This window comes from Desmodus rotundus, chromosome 3 (genome assembly GCF_022682495.2).
Source record: "Desmodus rotundus isolate HL8 chromosome 3, HLdesRot8A.1, whole genome shotgun sequence".
Classification (NCBI taxonomy): domain Eukaryota; kingdom Metazoa; phylum Chordata; class Mammalia; order Chiroptera; family Phyllostomidae; genus Desmodus; species Desmodus rotundus.
This window is the reverse complement of record NC_071389.1, coordinates 104,871,354-104,889,791: the sequence shown is the minus strand read 5'-3', so window position 1 is coordinate 104,889,791 and position 18,438 is coordinate 104,871,354. Positions and strand designations below refer to the sequence as shown.

The 18,438-nt window shown below is 39.4% G+C and overlaps 1 pseudogene across 1 annotated transcript; it reads right to left on the bottom strand.

Moving 5' to 3' along the window:
• LOC112323201 (non-selective voltage-gated ion channel VDAC3 pseudogene) lies at positions 1-1,346 on the bottom strand (annotated as a pseudogene). Its single transcript, XR_011650925.1, has one exon. The product of XR_011650925.1 is annotated as a non-selective voltage-gated ion channel VDAC3 pseudogene (transcript).
• Positions 1,347-18,438: the final 17,092 nt, after the last annotated feature.

Genomic DNA, 18,438 nt, shown 5'->3' with positions numbered 1-18,438 from the left:
TTCCAAATGTGATAGGTTTATTTAATATTGTTCTGATGCACAACCAAAGACTCCAGTACAGCACAGAGATCAATATATTAAAAGGTCATGAAAAAGTAGTGTGGGACATGCAGGACATGATATACAAACTGGACGATCAGGTTATTTCCTTTATAACATGACTCTTACTCTACACTGTTGCTGAGGATCACATTTAAAATAACACTGTGGAACTGAACTGAAATGTGGCACAGGTATGACAACTTCCAGGCATACCTTGCAGCACCTCCCTTAGGATGGACTTGTGATCTCTAGACTTCAGTGTGTGGGAGGATTACAATTCTTTGGAAGAATCAAAAGTTCACACTTTTGAAGTTTCAGAGAAGAATTTTAAGGCCAAAACATAGTGGGTTCATTTCTCTTCATCTCCAGGGAGAAATCTAATGCTTTATTCAAAACCTCATTAAGCTTCTAGTTCAAATCCCAACCCAACCTTGTGATCTCCTGCATTGAAGTTCTTTCCATTGATTAAAGCTGATACGGTCAGTTTGATTCTTGGTTGAGGAGTCTGAGTATAACCCAGTCCAATCAGGCTGGCATTGTTTACTTTAGCAGAGAGAGAAGTTCTACAATCCAACTTGTATTTGGCAGTGATGCCAAAATGGGTGTTGTCACTGCCAGCTGTCCAGGCAAGGTTTATTGATGTTTCAATCTTCTCATTAACCTTCTGGTAGATTGACCCTCCAAATTCAGTGCCATCATTCACATGAGTGTGCAGCTGGAAGTCTGCAGCCTTGTAACCCAGGGCGAAATTATTCTGTGACAGTTTGGATTTGGCTGTGTCAAAACTCATCTGATGGCCAGCAAGCCAACCTTCAAAGGCTAATACAGCCCAGCTGTAGATGGTTGGGCCAGAAAAATCTATATCAACATTACTGCCAAGACTGAAACAATCCTGTTTATAGGAGGCCTTCACTTTCCCACTCTTCTTTCCTGTGTTCGGTACAAATATGGTATCAAGAGTAAGTTTCAACCCTTTGGCCAACTTATTCTCCCAAGAGATTTCTGTTCCAAGAGTATTGTCTGTGTTCCATTTTTGGGTGAAGGTAAGTCCATAGTTACAGACCTTATATTTGGTCTCTAGGTTGCCTGAAGCTTTCCCTGTATCAGTATAAGCATGACCAGAAGTAGAAAATTCCACTCCACTACATGACTTGGTTCTCAGGTCTATTTTGACCATGCCAAACCCATATCCTTTGTTGAAGACATCCTTGGCAGCCTTTTCTAGGTCACAGTAAGTTGGTGTGTTACACATATCTCCACCCAGAGAGCAGGTACTCCACTAGGGCAATGCTGAAGGTCTTCTTCAACCATAGTATTAGGTTTAAACAGAAATTTAAAAAATATATAATTAGAGAAAGAAAAAGAGAAAAAAGTAAATAAAAAAAAAACAGGAACCAAATTGAAGGAAAAGATCTACCACAGCACTATCAACAACAAATGAGCTAAGGTTAATATAGGTGGGATGGGAATAAGAGGGGAAAAAAGAAAGAAAGAAAAGGTTAGGAGGTGTCTAGAAGAAACGGAAGTGATTTTGAGATGATAGAGGGAGAAGGACTACTAAGAGTGAGGAACGAAAACTAGGCTAAGACTGGGAAAAATTAAATTTAAAATAAAAAAGGAAAGGGCAGGAAGAAGGCAGAATGGAGTAGGAGAGACGAACAGTAAAATTTGAGATTTGAAATACCAAAATACTGAAGATCTAGAGATAAAACTGAAGAAATGCAACAACCACCACCCTATCCACAAGTAATGAGCAAAGACTCATACAGGTAGAGAGAAAACAACGGTATTTTAAGAGTGAGAGAAAGAATGCGAGATGACAAATGACAAGAAAAATGGGTTTCAGAGGCTGAAGGAGGAGAAAGAGTAAAAGTGTGGAATGGAAACAAGTCATAATAAGAGAATAAACAATATTTGAGATGAAAATAATAAGAAGAAAGAAGGTAAAATGGGGTAAGAGAAGGGAGGAGCAAAATATGAGATTTGAAATAAACTGTGATATAAAATCTAGTGACTTAAAATGCACAAACTTGATGGGAAAAAATGAATGTTAAAAAGCTATGCAGGAGAGAAAATAATGAAATCATGAAGAAGACCCCATTGGAATTTGTCTCGGTACCATGTAAGTATATGTAGTATTTACCACTGTTTTTACTTTCTGTATCCAACTCTGGTGATGTCAGATCTGGTGGTGTCCTAGTCTGGCCTTAGCTAAGTAGCCTGTTTGAGACTACCAGTGATCTACAGTCTATGGCGGACTCCTTCAGTTATTAATCTAGTCACTCTTTAATCAGCAGTCAGGCTTAAGCACCACAGGATCGGGCAGAGTAATTCCTGTGGGCAATGCTATTGCTTCCCCTCAGGCTGATGCCACTTGGAGGGGAGTGATCAGTGTGAACATGATGGCTCCTGCAGTATGGGGAATGACTCAATACTGGGATCCTGGTAGCTGCTCCTCCAGTTCTCTCCATCTCCAAAGCCACCATACCCAGTCTCTCCTCAGGTGTCTCTAGTCCACTCTGACATCTCCTTTGCTGGGGCCCAGGGTAAGTGGCTGCAAATGATATTTTATGCATTGGCCCATTAAAAGACTATCTGGCTCCAGCTGTCTGTCCCAGGCAAAGAAAAAACTTGATGCTTTCAGAGCTGGATGTTATCTGGGTTCTTTTTGGGCTTGGTGCTATATAGCCTAGTTTGGGGCTTAGAGCCCACACTTCTCAGGGGGAACACCCTGGCAGCTGAAATATTCCACCAGCACTTTAGCTGCTACTTGTGGGGACCCAGAAAGCACTCTCGCATCTCTTCTGCACTCTGTACCAGTCATGTTGTGGTGAAGTTTTTTCTTCTGTCTGTCCGTGGTTATAAGTCTTCTCTCCCACTATTGTGCAGTTGTTAATTCTGGATGATTTCTCTGCAATTTAGTTGTAATTCCAGATTGGTCCTAGGAGGAGGTTAGTGTAGCTTCTACTTACTCCTCCATGATCTTGGATCCCCACCATAAATGTAAATGTTCTAAGCAGACTTGAAAAAAGACAGTGATCAATAGATTGGGCAAAAAACAAACAAACAAACAAACAAACCCTAAGGCTGAAATAGACGCTGTCAAGAAACCCACTTGAAATAGTATGACATAAATAAGTTGAAAGGCTAATAATGAAACAATACATCCCATACAAACACTTCTCAAAAGAAAGCTGCATTATGTCTATTAATATTAGTCAAAGTAGACTTTAGAACAAGAAAAATTCCAGGAACACAGAGACATCATTATGTAATGATAAGAGAATCAAAACTCTAAGATGCACAGTCTTTAATATGTAGGCATACACAGGAAATAAACAACAAAGAGGTATTAAAATCCATATGAAAAAATTGCTAGGAGAAATAAACAAATCCACTATTATAGTTGGAGACTTTCAGTTTCCTCTTTCAGTAACAGAACAACAAGCAGATAAAAAATCAACCCAACCGCAAAAGACTGAACACATCCACTGTGCCAGAGAACAGCAGAATCCATGTACTGTTCAAGGGCACGTGGAACACATCAAGATAGACCATATACTGGGTCATAAAACACCCTTAACATATATGAAAGTATTGGAACCACACAAAGTTTATCCTCTGGCCATAATAGAAGTAATATAGCAGAAAAATGTATGTATGAACTATCTATCATATTATTCTATTTCAAGACATTTGCTCAAAACCTACAGCTCCTAACCTACTGCTCAACACCTTACATCAAATAAATTAACAACCAAAAATCTCAGGGTTTAAATTCTCAGAAATTAAATAATGTACCTCTAAGCAACTCATTGGTCAAAGATCAAATCTCAAAGAAAATTAGAAAATATTTTGAACTGGAGTGAAAATGATAATGCAACATATCACAATTTGTGAGGTAAAGTGAAAGCAATGCTTAGAAGGAAGTGTCATTAAATGCATATTTAAAAAAGAGAGTCCTCAAATTAATGTGATAATTCCACCTTGGGGAACAAAAAAAAGGAGACCAAGATGAACCAAGTTATCAGAAGGAAATAAATAATGAAGAGCAGAAACCCATAAAATTGAAAACAGAAAAACAATACAAAAATGAGTAAAACCAGAAACTGGTTCTTGGAATTGATCAATAAAATTGATAAACCCCTAAACGGACTAAGAAAATGAAGAGTAAGATATATGCTCTGGCTGGTGTGGCTCAGTGGATTGAGTTCCGGCCTATGAACCAAAGGGTTACTGGCTCAATTCCCAGTAACCTGGGCACATGCCTGGGTTGCAGGCCATGTCCCCTGTAGGGGGCACATGAGAGGCAACCACACATTGATGTTTCTCTCTCTCTCTTTCTCCCTCCCTTCCCCCTCTCTAAAAATAAATAAATAAAATCTTTAAAAAAATAAAAAAAGAAATTAAAGAGTAGAAATAAATTACAATATCAGGAATAAAAGAAACATCATTACAGACTCAACATACATTAATGTAATAAAAGAATACTAAGAAGAACTCTATGCACATACATTCAAAAACTTAGATGAAATGGAATAATTCCTTGGAAGAAACAAATTACTAAAACTCACCAAAGAAAAAATAGATCACCTGAATAATTCTATATCTATTGAATAAATTGAATTCATGGTAAAATGCACAAAAACCCTGAGATTTTTGGTTGTTAATTTATTTGATGTAAGGTGTTGAGCAGTAGGTTAGGAGCTGCAGGTTTTGAGCAAATGTCTTGAAATAGAATAATATGATAGATAGTTCATAAGGTCTTAATTTCCTTAAATTAGGGGGGTTTTAGCAAAAATGTTTTGGAATAGATATCTGATTAGAAGAGATGGCTGCTACAGACAGGGGTACTAATCAGGAGGAGACTACCAAAATGTAGTGGTAAACATAAGATCTAAATAGACACAAACAGAAATGTAAGCAATAAATCTGAGAATTGATATCGTTTATATATAACCATGTTTATTTTTCTCCAAGTAAGGTATTTTTCTACATAAGATAATATAGAGCTATGCTATTTGGGTGAAAGGCAATACATATTGAACATTTCTGAAGCATCTGGAAAGACCTTCCTGGTTCAATACCTCTTTCCCCATCTGCTCTAGATGCTTAAACATGCTTGGACCAATTGCATTCCCCACAATAGTTTCTTTGGACATTAAAGTGACTGAATTCTCCAAGCAGAAAATGAACACCCTGAAATAGAGGCAGAATAGTAAGAATTACTTCTGTTCAATCAAATACAGAATTTAAACACAAGATTAAGCTGTTTGTGTTTATGTGCTTAAAATTTACATTTTCTTACCCCATGTTATCATTGAAATTACCAGAAGGAAAATAACCAATTTGAGACTGAATAAAAGGGCCTGGTGGTCTCAAGGATGAGTATATCTAGTCTAGTAGCAGTGGCAAAATTCATTTTTTTGTGTGTAATTTTGAGAGTAAGCCTCTAGGTCATCACTGAATCTGTGCTTATGTGAGAGCTAAAGGACATGGCCAAGGAGAACATTACAGCATGATGTTCTCACCATTTCCAACATCAGCTCCATCTGTTAGGAAGTATCTGCATCAGTGCCCAGATAGCATCTTGGTAACATTAATGTATTTTCAAGGGGCAGGACCAAAAGAAAAACAGAATGGTCTTCTAAGCTCTTGTGACTTGATGTGTGGTTCACAGATAAGCAGCAGACGTACCCAGGGAGTGTGCTATAAATGCAGACCTAAATTAATAGAGAGAGAGACAGAGACAGAGAGAGACAGAGATATGATAAATGCAGACCTAATGAATCAGAAACTTATTTTATCACCATCTCCAGGGGATTGATATTCAAATTAGAAACATTGTATTTGGGACTCTTTGATCAGGTTTTTGTTCGAGGGGGTGGGTTGGAGAATGAGAGGGTTACATGTTTTAAGAGAATTGTTGGTTCTGTACGCAGAGTCTTAGCATTACAGCAATGCAATAAACCAGTGTGTGCAGGAAAAACACAGAGAAGAAAAAAAAGGCCTCTTTAAGATCTCAGTCTCTGCTGGCACCAGTGCTCAGAGAACTGACCTCTCCTGTGGCACAGCAGAGATCCTGGAGGCATGTGAGACTTAACAAGTTTAAAGCTAAGAGTTTCAATACCAGCCAGGTGGCATTAATGCTTTCTTCACAGATACACAAATCCACCTGTTTATGTAAGTATGCATTTATGAAGTAATAACCACTTCCAGGGGGCCAGTCCTGCAGTACTTTATCAAGCCAAGAGAAAATGATTAGATCTGTAAACAGCATAACTTTTTAATCACACAAAAAACATCTTCCCACAGTCAGGACACAGAGTGAAAAAATCTGGACAAATGCAAACTGAGTGATGTACCAGGGTCTAAATTCATTCATTTTGTAATTTCCAAAGTGCAATCCTGGCCCAAACCTCTGGACATGTTTAGAACTCTGCCAGTAACACTCTGTGCTGGAGGAGAAAACACTTCCCATTTCAAGTCTCTGGCAGGCAGGACCCCTCTGCTTTGTTTCAAGATTAATTTCCTCACTAAATCTTTGTGCTTTTTGTTCTCAAAAATCTTTATGGGGAGAACAGACAGATCTGGATGACTCAGATGGTCTTGGCCAGGCAATGTCATACTGTGGATGCTAAGCTTGGGGAGGAGGGGGAGCTCTCCCTCGTTTCCTCTCTTGGGTTTCTTCGTCTCCTACCTGTAGCAACTACTTTCATGACCTTGGCTCATCAATGTGACTCCATTTATAAATGACTCTTCAAAGTGATACCTCAGTCACTTGTTCTTTTCATACCTCCTGAAGCTGTGACATGTCTTTGTCTTGTTTTTTCAGTGCAATTGTAATGGGGTGCAACCAGGGCCACCCAAACAACAGATTTGAGATGGGGTCCAGAACTTGGGGTATCCAGGAAATATAGGATATCCCCACCCTCATAAGTCTGGACTCGGGGAATGGAACCCATGGAGCAGGGCCATTGAGAGTTATTTTGCATATTAACAGCTGGGCAGCTTCATACATGATATGCAAAAATGGTTATTTTGCATGTCAATTAGCAGGCTAGCTAGGGAGATGGGCATGACTTTGACCTGTGATGTAACTGGGAGGCAGCTCCCCTTACAGTGCTTGTGTGAGAGCTTGGAGATGGTTCGCTCCATGCCATGCAGCCATGCTGGCCTGGACTAACTATGGCAGCCAAGAAAGGCAGAGAATACAGGAGTGCTGGCAGGTGTAGCCAATTGTGGGAGGAGTCGGAAATGGGGTTACATAGGAAGATTCATGCTGGGATTTAAACACAGGTGCAACAGCCATGCTGGTTCTAACCACCCGGTTTTGGGGACCAAGAGGGGCTCCATTGACAATGTGTCTTAGGAAGCAGGAAAGCAAGATATAGCAGCCATGCAGAGCTCCCTGTTAGTGGTTTGAAAGAATGCAGAGAGACAATGCAGGACTAGGGAAGGGGAGAATGCAGGACGGGAAGGACAATGCAAAACCTTGCAGGAAGGAAAGGGGTGAAAGGACTCTTGCTGATGGGTCATGAGAAGGTGCCACATGGTTCTGGTTTAAGAGCTGGAGATCATGGCAGTGACCAGCTGATGGTGCTGGGAACCTCGGAAGGCCTGCTAGCTGAGCAAGGATTACTGGGAGGAATCGGGAGTCTTGCCGAGCTACAGACTTCTGTATTTTCCTGAGACACAATAACCCTGACTGGCTTGGTTGGGCAAAGGAGGGAAAGAAGGACTGTGTGTTTGTGGGTGTTTTAAGGGACTTTGGTATTTTAACGGTGACATTATGCCATTACTTTAAACCTTTTGAATAACTTTTGAATAAATAGTTTCTTTCATTTTAACCAAACTCTGGCACTGAGAGCCACAGTTCTGAAGGGTGGTGGGCAAAGAACCATAGTACAGAGAGACCCTAGGGGAGAGGGCTTGTTAAAGTAACAGTATCTGCTCCCCCCACACACACATGGGTCCTTTCAGTAACACAATGATGATGCTTATGATAGTATTCATAACGTCTTAGATCTTGCACCACTCCCTGTGTGGCAACTGACTTCCACCCTGTGCATCTTTGATCTTCCCTTGGGAAGCCCACTAGCCACCAGGACTGCACTTCAATATTACCCTCCACCTCTCCCTGAATGTTTCCCAGCACCTGAGGCCCTGTTACCTATGCACCCTTTGTTATATTGTAAGTCAATCTTGAACCCCAAGAATATGTGAGAATAAGAGAGCTATCAGACAGTTGAACCTCATTCTGACTGAGGAAAGCACCCAATGAGAAGCAAGCTTATGGGCTGAGAGATTATTAGAGAACTTTATTGATCATATCTACTCTATATAACATTTTTTATAGGTTGAAAAGGTTGTGTATTGATAATTTCATATGCTTCACCCTAATAATTGTACTTTTCTTCACTGTAGTGAGTTTATATAGTCTCTAAATATTTTTCATAAGAAATACTTCCATGAGGAGAGTATTGTAACAAATAGGACAGTGCTAAGTAACATATACACATTATTATTGCTATTGCCATCATTAGACTGTAGTTACATTAAAGAGTAATCCAAGGGCAACCCAGATGACTCTTGGCATTAATGGGCCATCTTCCTGTTGTCCCCCTCCTAATGATGGGGATGTGACTAGCGCAGAAGTTTGGAGAGCTCTCTCATTATTGATGTCACAATATGCAGGCTGTTGGCATAGGCCTCCTGTCCAGAGCACCACTGCTGAGCCACCTGTTTTCTCCAACTGACCTAGACATTTCCCCTGGGGATAGATGAGCATTAGGGTCATATGATTTACTTGTCAGTCAACTATTTCCACTATTTTGGGGATTTTCAGTACAAATGGCACCAAAGGCTATGTGGCAAAATGCTAAGTGTATATACACATGGGCTTTTGGAAAGTAGAAAAATACCAAGTGGTACTTATTAAAATATTTTCAAAATCCTGTTTTATACTTTACATCATCCAGGCTGCCATGTCCTTAATACGTGTTCAATAAAAATATAACCTGCAGTGTGTGATGTAGTAGTCTAAGGCCTTAACTTTTCAGCTGTATTAACTGGGTTTGAGTCCTAGTTCTGTCACTGAATAGTTGTGTAGTATTTGTCAAGTTAACATCTCTGAGACTCAGTTTTCTCTTTTGCACACTGGGGATGGATGAAATCATGTTCATAAATTCCGATGCTGGTTATATAAAAAGCATGGTGTGTGTTGATAATTATTATTATTATTAAACAAAGACTTTTAGTATAGAGAAGGAATTTTAAAGTCTGTTGCAAAGCAGCAGTTAGATTCTAAAAACCAACAAAATGTCCAAACTCCAGGAATAATACATTTTTTCTTTGTATTAAAATAGTATAGTACTGGGGGATCCAAGATGGCTGCAGTGTAGCAGGTGGAAGCTCTGTCCACTTGCTCCCAGACCCAGACCAGTCTTGCAGCTAAACCACAGGGCAATCAACTTGAAAATCTAGCTGAGGTGAGTGAGAGCATGTATGAGTGAGTGTGTATGTGGATGAGTGTGTGGGGCATGTGGTGAGTGGGCAAAAGCCTGCCCACATGCAAGGCACTGGGGAGCAGGCAGCCTGGGCTATCCTACCAGAGCAGCTGCCCAAACCAGCACTTCTGGCTGAGCATATGTGAAGCAGAAGCCATTTTGAAGAAGTTAAAATATCACTCTCAGGAAGAAGCCTCTGAGTGCCTAACCTCAGTGCCCAGACATGTCTCTGTGCCTGCTGCCCTGGCAGGATCAAGTACTGGCAGCAGAACCTGAGGACTGTGGTAAGTACTGGGGAAGGGACTGTCACCTCCCTGACCCCAGGCTCCACAGGAGCCACAAATGGGATAGAATCTGACTGAGGAGGCTGCAGTTTGGCTCAGGAGCCATGAGCTCTGGAGGTGGAGAGACAACTGGGGTGGTGGTGCCTACAGAAACAACAAGGTGGGAACAGGCCTGCCCGAGGCTGAGAATCACTGAGGGAGTGGCAAGAGCACCCTGCCACCATCCTATGTTATAGTATTGCTGGGGGAGTCTTCCCAGCACCATCTGGGAGAGATCCAGGGAGAAACTTTATCTAAAACTGTCAGAGGCTCTGGAAGGCTGTGGCCAGCCTGGTCCAAGAGAGACTTTATGCTTTTTTGGGAGGAAGAGCGCACAGAGATCAGGCTTCCCAGGGCTCAGTTCTGCAGTGAGGGGGCCACACAGAAATTATTTTAAAGAGGAGCTGAGGCAAAACAAGGACTCAGGAGGGACCCTGTGCTCTCACGCATGCAAGGAGGGCCACAAGCTGAATGCCTGAGATTTGCTGCAGCCAGACAGGTCCCCTCACAGGCAGGAATGCCCAACTTCCCACCTGTGGGATTACAGGCTCTGCAGATCAGTGAGGCCAGGCTCAGGAGTCCCCTGCTGGGCACATATCTGCAGGGGAAAACTAAAAGCTCTGAAACGGCTCATTCTACCTGACACTATGAGCTACAGTCCAGGGGTGTCCAACCTGTGGCCCATGGGCTGCATGCAGCTCAGGATGGCTATGAATGTAGCCCAACACAAAATCGTAAATTTACTTAAAACATTATGAGATTTTTCTGTGATTATGTGTTGCAATGTATTTAATGCGTGGTCCATGACAACTCTTTTTCTCCCAGAGATGCAAAAAGGTTGGACACCCCTGAATACTGTTCCTCGGGCCCTGATCCACTGAAACCAGCCAAGCACAGAGATTAGAAACTGGCACAATAAGGGGTGTTTATGGCCCTGCCCAGCTTCTGCACCTAGAGAGAGCTGCTGTGTGTGCCAAGCAGGGAAGAGTTGCATTTTTTACACAGATTGGCCTCTCACAGGAAATGGACAGCTAATTCACCAGAAACCATACATTACTAGAAAGAAACTGGGACAGAGCAAATTGTGTGGTGAGGGGGCAGGGAAACACTCCCACCATCTTCCCTGAAAACTGAACAGCACCCCCTGGGGGTGACCCAGTGTTCTTACCCACCCAGTCACACCATAGACCCCCTCTGGAGGCAGGTGGAGAAGGTACTGGCAGTCCTCTCTGGTCATTAAATGAACCACTCCTGGACGCTGGGTTGATGAAAAGCCAGCAGGGCAGAACAGTGGGGCCCAGACAAATCTGAAGGAGACAGCCACAGACTGTGGATTGCTTGTAGTCTCAAACAGACTGCCTAGGGCCAGACTAGCACAGCATCTGACATTACCAGGGGCGGATCCAAAAAGAGAAGACAGTGGTAAACACTGAATTCTACGGAGATGAATTCCACTGTGGTCTTCATGATTTGTGTTATTTTCTGAATAACATTCAGAAAATTTCAGGAATTTTTAAAACATTCAGGAATTTTTAACATTCAATGCTTTTCCTTCAAGTTTGTGCCTATTATTTCACTAGTTTTTAAATTTTAGCTTATTTCATACCGCATATTCTGCTTCTCCTTTCTCTTTCTCCATTTTACCTTCTTCTTTCCTCTTATTATTTTCATTTTAAATTTTAATTTTTCTCTGATATGACTTGTTTCTATTCGGCACTCTTACTATTTCTCCCCCATCCAGCTTCTTAAAAGCATTTTTCTTGTCATTAGCCAACTCACATTCTTCTTTCCTGTTCTTAAAATGTCCACATTCTCTCCACCTTTATCAATCTTCTTACGTTGGTTGTTGATATGATGGTTGTTGCATTTCTTACATTTTATTCCTAGATCTTTACTATTTTTGTATTTCAAATCTCAAATTTAATGTTCTCCTCTCCTACTCCATTTTGCCTTCCTCCTGCCCTTTCATTTTTTTTCATTTTAAATTTTACTTTTTCCCTTTCTTAGCCTGGTTTTCATTCCTCACTCAATATTATTCCTTCCTCTATCCACTCAAAATCACTTTTCTTTCCTCTAGACATCTCATATGCTTTTCTTTCTTTCTTTTTTCCTTCTCATTCCCATTCCAACAGTATTAACCTTTCCTCATTTGTTGTGGATATTGCAGTGGTGGGTCTTTTTCTTCAATTTGGTTCTGAATTTTTTCACTATATTTAAAGTTATTTTTAAATCTCATACCATACTCTTCCCATTTCTTACTCCATATTGCCTTCTTCCCCCTCCCATTTTTAAATTATGGTGTAAATTCAATTTTCTTTCTTTCTTCACCTTCACTGGTCATCACATATTCATTTTTCCTTTCTTATAATAGTTTTAATCCCTTTACACTTTTATTAATATTTGCTCATTTGCTGTTGATTGTGTGGTTGGGAGTGGGGTTTATTACTGTGAGTGTGGGTTTTGTTTCCTGGGTTGTTTTGTTTTGTTCTGGCAGCACATGTACAACAACATACAAGATTAGGTGGGTGGTGTGACTCTGAGACAGTTAGCTGGAGGGAAGAACCCCCCACAAAAAATGACCCAACAACAACCAAAATCCAATTACAAAAGAGAGCCCAAATAAATGACAAGAGGGCATCCCAAGAGCATCTAGCTAAGGATATCAAGGAAATTGCGCCACTGAATCTACAGGTCTCTTACCACAGAACTCACACCACAAAGACAGGGAGTGAAAGCAGATCAATCTAATGCACAGAAACAAACAAGAAGACTCACCTAAAATGGGGAGACAAAGAAACAGCCCCCAAATGAAAGGAAAGGAGGAATCCCCAGAAAGAGTGCTAAATGAAATTGAAGCAAGCAATCTATCAGACATTGAGTTCAAAATAATGGTTATAAGGATGCTCAAGGAGCTCAGTGAGAACTACAAGGAACTCTATGGAAGTTATAAGATACTCACTGGGAACTATGTCAGCATTAAAAAGGACATATAAACTATCTATCAATAAGAACCAGGAGGAAATGAAGAATACAGTATCTGAAATGAAGAACACAGAAGGAGGTATTAAAAGCAGGCTAGATGAAGCAGAGGATCAACTCAGTGAGCTGGACAACAAGGTAGAAAAAACCTCCCAGAGAGAGCAACAAAACAAAAAAAGAATAAAAAATAATGAAGAGGGTTTAAGGGAGTTGTGATAATATGAAAGGTAATTAGTATCATATGGATATGAATATTAGGGGCAAGGAGAAGAGAGGCAAGGGATAGAAAACTTGTTTGAAAGAGTTATGACAGAAAACATCCCTAACTTAGTGAGGAAAAAGTCAAGCAAGTTGAGGAAGCACAGAGGGTCCCAATCAAGATGAATCAGAAGAGACCCACTCCAAGACGCATCATAATTAAAATGGCAAAATGTAAAGACAAAGAGAGAATCTTAAAGGCACCAAGGGAGAAATAGCTAGTATCATATGAGGGAGCTCTGATAAGGCTATCAGTTGATTTTTCAACAGAAACACTAAGCTGGAAGGGAACAGCAGGAAGTATTTCAAGTAGTGAAAAGCAAGACCTGAAACCAAGAAGATTCCAGTAAGGAAGATTCCCATTAAAATGAGGCAAAATAAGGATCCCCCCCCCCCAATAAAAGGCTAAAATAGTATATCTCCACCAAACCATCATTGCAAGAGATGCTAATCGGACTGCTTTAAGAAAATGAAGAGAGAGAAAGAGAGGAACACAGGTACAAAGGGGAAAAATGGCAATGAATAAGTACCTATCAATAATAACCTTAAATATAAGTGGATTAAATGATCCAATCAAAAGGCATAGGGTAGCTGAATGGATAAGAAAACATGACCCACACATATGCTGCCTACGAGACACTCACCTCAGAACAAAAGACCTACACAGACTGAAAGAGAAAGGATGAAAAAACATATTTCAAGCAAATGGACATGAAAAAAAAAGCTGGGGTAGCAATACTTATATCCAACAGACTTCAAAACAAAGGCCATAAAACCAGACAAAGAAGGTCACTACATTATACTTAAGGGAATAATCCCTCAAGAATATATGACCCTAGTAAACATATATGTACCCAACATAAGTGCACCTAAATATATAAGGAAAATCTTAGAAGTCAAAAGAGATATTAACAGCAACACATTCATAGTAGGTGATTTTAACACCCCATTGCCAACAATGGATAGATCTTCTAAGCAAGGAATTAAGAAGCATATTGTGGCCTTGAACAACACTTTAGATCAAATGGACTTAATTGATATAGGCAGAACCTTTCATCCCATAGAAGCAAAATATGCATCCTTTTCAAGTGTACATGGAACACCTTCAAAGATAGACCACATGGTAGGACACAAAACTAGCCTCAACAAATTCAAGAAAATTGAAATCATATCAAGCATCTTCTTGGATCACAATGGCTTGAAACTATAGACCAACCTCAAGGAAAAATTCAAATTCATGGAGACTGAATAACATGCTATTGAATAATGAATGGGTTAACAATGAGATCAAGGAAGAAATCAAAAGGTTTCTGGAAACAAATGGAAAGGAGCACACAACAGCCCAAAACCTATGGGACACAGGGAAGGCAGTCCTGGGAGGGAAGTTCATAGCAATACAGGCCTACCTAAAAAATAATATAAAAATATCAAACAAATAACCTAACCATACATCTATAAGAACTAGAGGAACAACAAATAAAGCCCAGAGGAAGCAGAAGGAAGGAAATAAATCAGAGCAGGATTAAATGACATATAAACTAAAAGAACAATTCAAAGGATCAATAAATCCAGGAGCTACTTCTTTGAAAAGTTAAACAAATTCAACAACCTTTAACCAGACTCATCAAGAAGAAAAGAGAGAGAACCCAGATAAAAAACATCAAAAACAAAAGAGGAGAAGTTGCAACTGATACCAAGGAAATACAAAAGATTGTAAGAAATTACTATGCACAAGTATATGCCAAGAAATTGGACAACCTGGGCAAAATGGATAAATTTCTAGAAACATGAAATCTCCCAAAAATGACTCAAGAAGAAGCAGAAAGCCTGAATATACCAATAACAACTAGTGAAATTGAAGTAGTAATAAAAAAACTCCCTGCACAGAAAAGCCATGGACCAGATGACTTCACAGAATTATACCAAACATTTAGGGAAGAGCCAACTCTTATCTTTCTCAAACTATACCAAAAACTATACCAAAAAATTCAAGAACAGCTAAGACTCCCAAACTTTTTTATGAGACCAGTATTATCATAATTCCAAAACCAGTCAAAGACACAATGAAGAAAAAACACTGTAGTCCAATATCTCTGATGTGCATAAATGCTAAAATCCTCAACAAAATATTGGTAATCCAGATCCAGCAATACATTAAGAAGATCACACATTATAATCAAGTGGGATTCATTCCAGGGATGCAAGGATAGTACAATATTCACAAATCAATAAATGTAATATACCACATAAACAAAAGACAAAAGTCACATGATCATATTAATAGATGCTGAAAAAGCATTTGATGAAGTCCAGCACCCATTTATGATAAAAACGCTCAGCAAAGGAGGAATAGAGGGAGCATGCTTCAATATAATAAAGGCCATATATGAGAAAACTACAGTCAACATCATACTCAATGGACAAAAAATAGAAGCTTTCTTACTAAGATCAGAAAGAAGACAAGGGTGTTCACTTTCACCACTTTCACTCAACAGAGTATTGGAAGTTCTAGCTGCAGTGATTAGACAAAAAGAAGACATAAAAGACATCCACACTGAAAAGGAGGAAGTAAAACTGTCATTATTTGCAGGCAACATGATAGTGTATATAGCAAACCCTTTCTTTCTCTCTCCCTTCCCCTCTAAAAATAAAGAAATAAAATCTTTTTAAAAACCCTGTGGTATATTTACACAATGAAATACTACACAGCAGAAGGAAAGAAGGAGCTCCTACCCTTCATGACAGCATGGATGGATCTGGAGAGCATTATGCTAAATGAAATAAGCCAAGTGGTGAAAAACAAGTACTATATGATCTCACTTAAACAGGAACCTATTGAACAAAACAAATAATGGGCAAAATAGAACAAGATGCATGGAAACAAGGAACAGACTGACAGTGACAAGAGCGATGTGGGGAGTGATATAAGGGTGGTAATAAAGGGAAGGGACCAGTCAAGGAACCTGTATGAATGACCCATGGAGGTAGACAACAGACTGGGGATTGACTGTGAAAACAGGGATGGGCTGGGTGGAGGGTAAAGGGGGAAAAACTGGGACAACTTTCATGGAACAACAATAAAATATTTAATAAAAATGGTATACTATTGGTTCATAATGTAGATCAGAGGCCAGCTAAAATCTCTTGGTCTCATGAGGATCTCTGTTGTAATTGTTCTTACTCTACTTTATTTTCCTCTTGGTATTTGACATAAGTTTGTCAACTGCCTGAAGTGGCTGATGTAGTAATTTCTGTCGTAATAACTGTTAGCTGTGGCATTGATAATGATCATTATGACCAATCAATAAGATAACCTGTCTGGTACATCCAGGTCTATATTCTTAGCTCTGAATTGGAGACTGTGTCTACTCATTTTGTTCACAATGAATTAAAAGTAAATTTACATGTATTTTGCCATTATGTTGCTCTGTGGCAAATACAATTAACAGTATGTAGTCACAGGAAAGTCTTTTTCTAAACTGCAACCTTCTTTGAATACCAAACATCAAAAGAATTCAGAGGACCCCTAAGCATCTTTATCAGTTATTTTCAAAAGATTTCCTGGAAGAAGCCTGGCACCTACCTGAACACCGTATGATTTTTCTCACTGCTTTGAAAACTACATTCACATTGACCCCAAAGTTACTGAACTTTCATGAAAAAATTTAGCTTTAGAGCAGAGAAAAGGCCTTTTAAATAAAAGTGATAAAAATAAATTTTCAGGCTGTCTCTTTTCTGAAAAAGTCATAAAGCCTTTATATGGTTTGGTGAAAGGATTTTTATCCAGGGGTGTTTCTTTTCTCGGGTGGCATTCAATTGATAAAGTTTCTCAAAGTTTCAATATTTATGAATATCTTTCTCATCTTTTGTTGTTGTGTTTCCAAGTTCAACACATTTCAATTTAACTTATTACAGACAACTGTTCCATATAAAAAATGTTAGCTGACTGGAGCATCATCCCATGCAGCAAAAATTTTGAGGGTTCAATCCCTAGGTGGGGCACATGGGGAAAGCAACCCCAATCAATGTTTCTCTCTCACATTGATTTTTTTTTTTCTCTCTCTCTCTCCTTTCCTCTATCTAAACTCAATAAACGTATCCTTGGGTGAGGATTACAAAAAATCCATGTGAAAGCTGAGTCACTTAGTTTCTGTATTGTTCAGTTCCTCTGGTTAGCATTTTCTTCCCAAGCCCTTACTTCTGGTTCAGCCACTCCTAACCTCATTGTTCCATTTCATTTGGGGTTGTCCCAGCTGGGGCTGATGACTGACTGCTGACACTGTCTGGTTTTGTGCCCCAATTACCAGCCTTCTTTTTATAAAGTGTCATATTTCATTACCTAGTGTTCAGGACTCTGGGTTTGGCTCTCCCAAGAAGTTGAATCTCTTACTTCCTTCTGTTGTGTGATGGTTAATTCTTTTGTCTGTATTCCTGTCCCTCTGTCTGCTCTGTACCTATATTTGTTTATGGTGTTACACCCATGCATTCTCAGCTTCTAAATGATTTTGCTTCTTAATATTTTTTAATCTTTCTTTAGTTTATACATATTATCAAAACTTTCCAACTCTGCTTTAATTACTATAAAAACAAGTACTTATAGTTTCAGAATCTTTATTTTTCCTATATGTGTTTATTGTAAATGAATAAAACTTCCATATGTAATTCTACCTCAATGAATTAACAATGCCCATTTATTTTTCAGTTTTGTTTTTGACTTTAAAGAAAAGTCAAAATTGTAATCATACTTAACTGGATTGAAGTTTAAGAACAATCAGAACCAAAATACCAGTGCACTGGGCATGACACACCAAAGATTTATAGATTTCTACAGATTTAAAACATTTTGTATCATTTTGTGAACATTTTCCCAGGTCTTATTCCTTTAAAAAATATTCTCCAATAACTACATGGGTTTATTATTTGAAAGCATCTGGGGTAAGTACTCTTAAGGCTCATAAAACTTCAGCCATTGAAGGACAGCTTTTGTTGCCTGTGATTCCAAAGAAAAGAAAATAATAGCCAACCAAGGTCCCTGGAAAGTGAGGGAACCATATAGCAGTGGCCTTTGTTATATGTGTTGCTGAAGCGAGTGCAACATATGTGCTCAACACATGTTGAAGCGAGCACAATATTTGGGATATGTGTTTTAGTCAGGGTTCTCCAGAACAGAAGCAATAGAATATATATAGTGATTAATTTATTATTTTAAAGAAATTGGCTTATGTAATTGTGGGAGCAGGCAAGTCTTACATTTGTAGGGTAGACCTGCAGGCTGGAAGCGGGCAGGTTTGTATGTTACAAGTCTTGCTGTGAGGCAATAGAGTTCT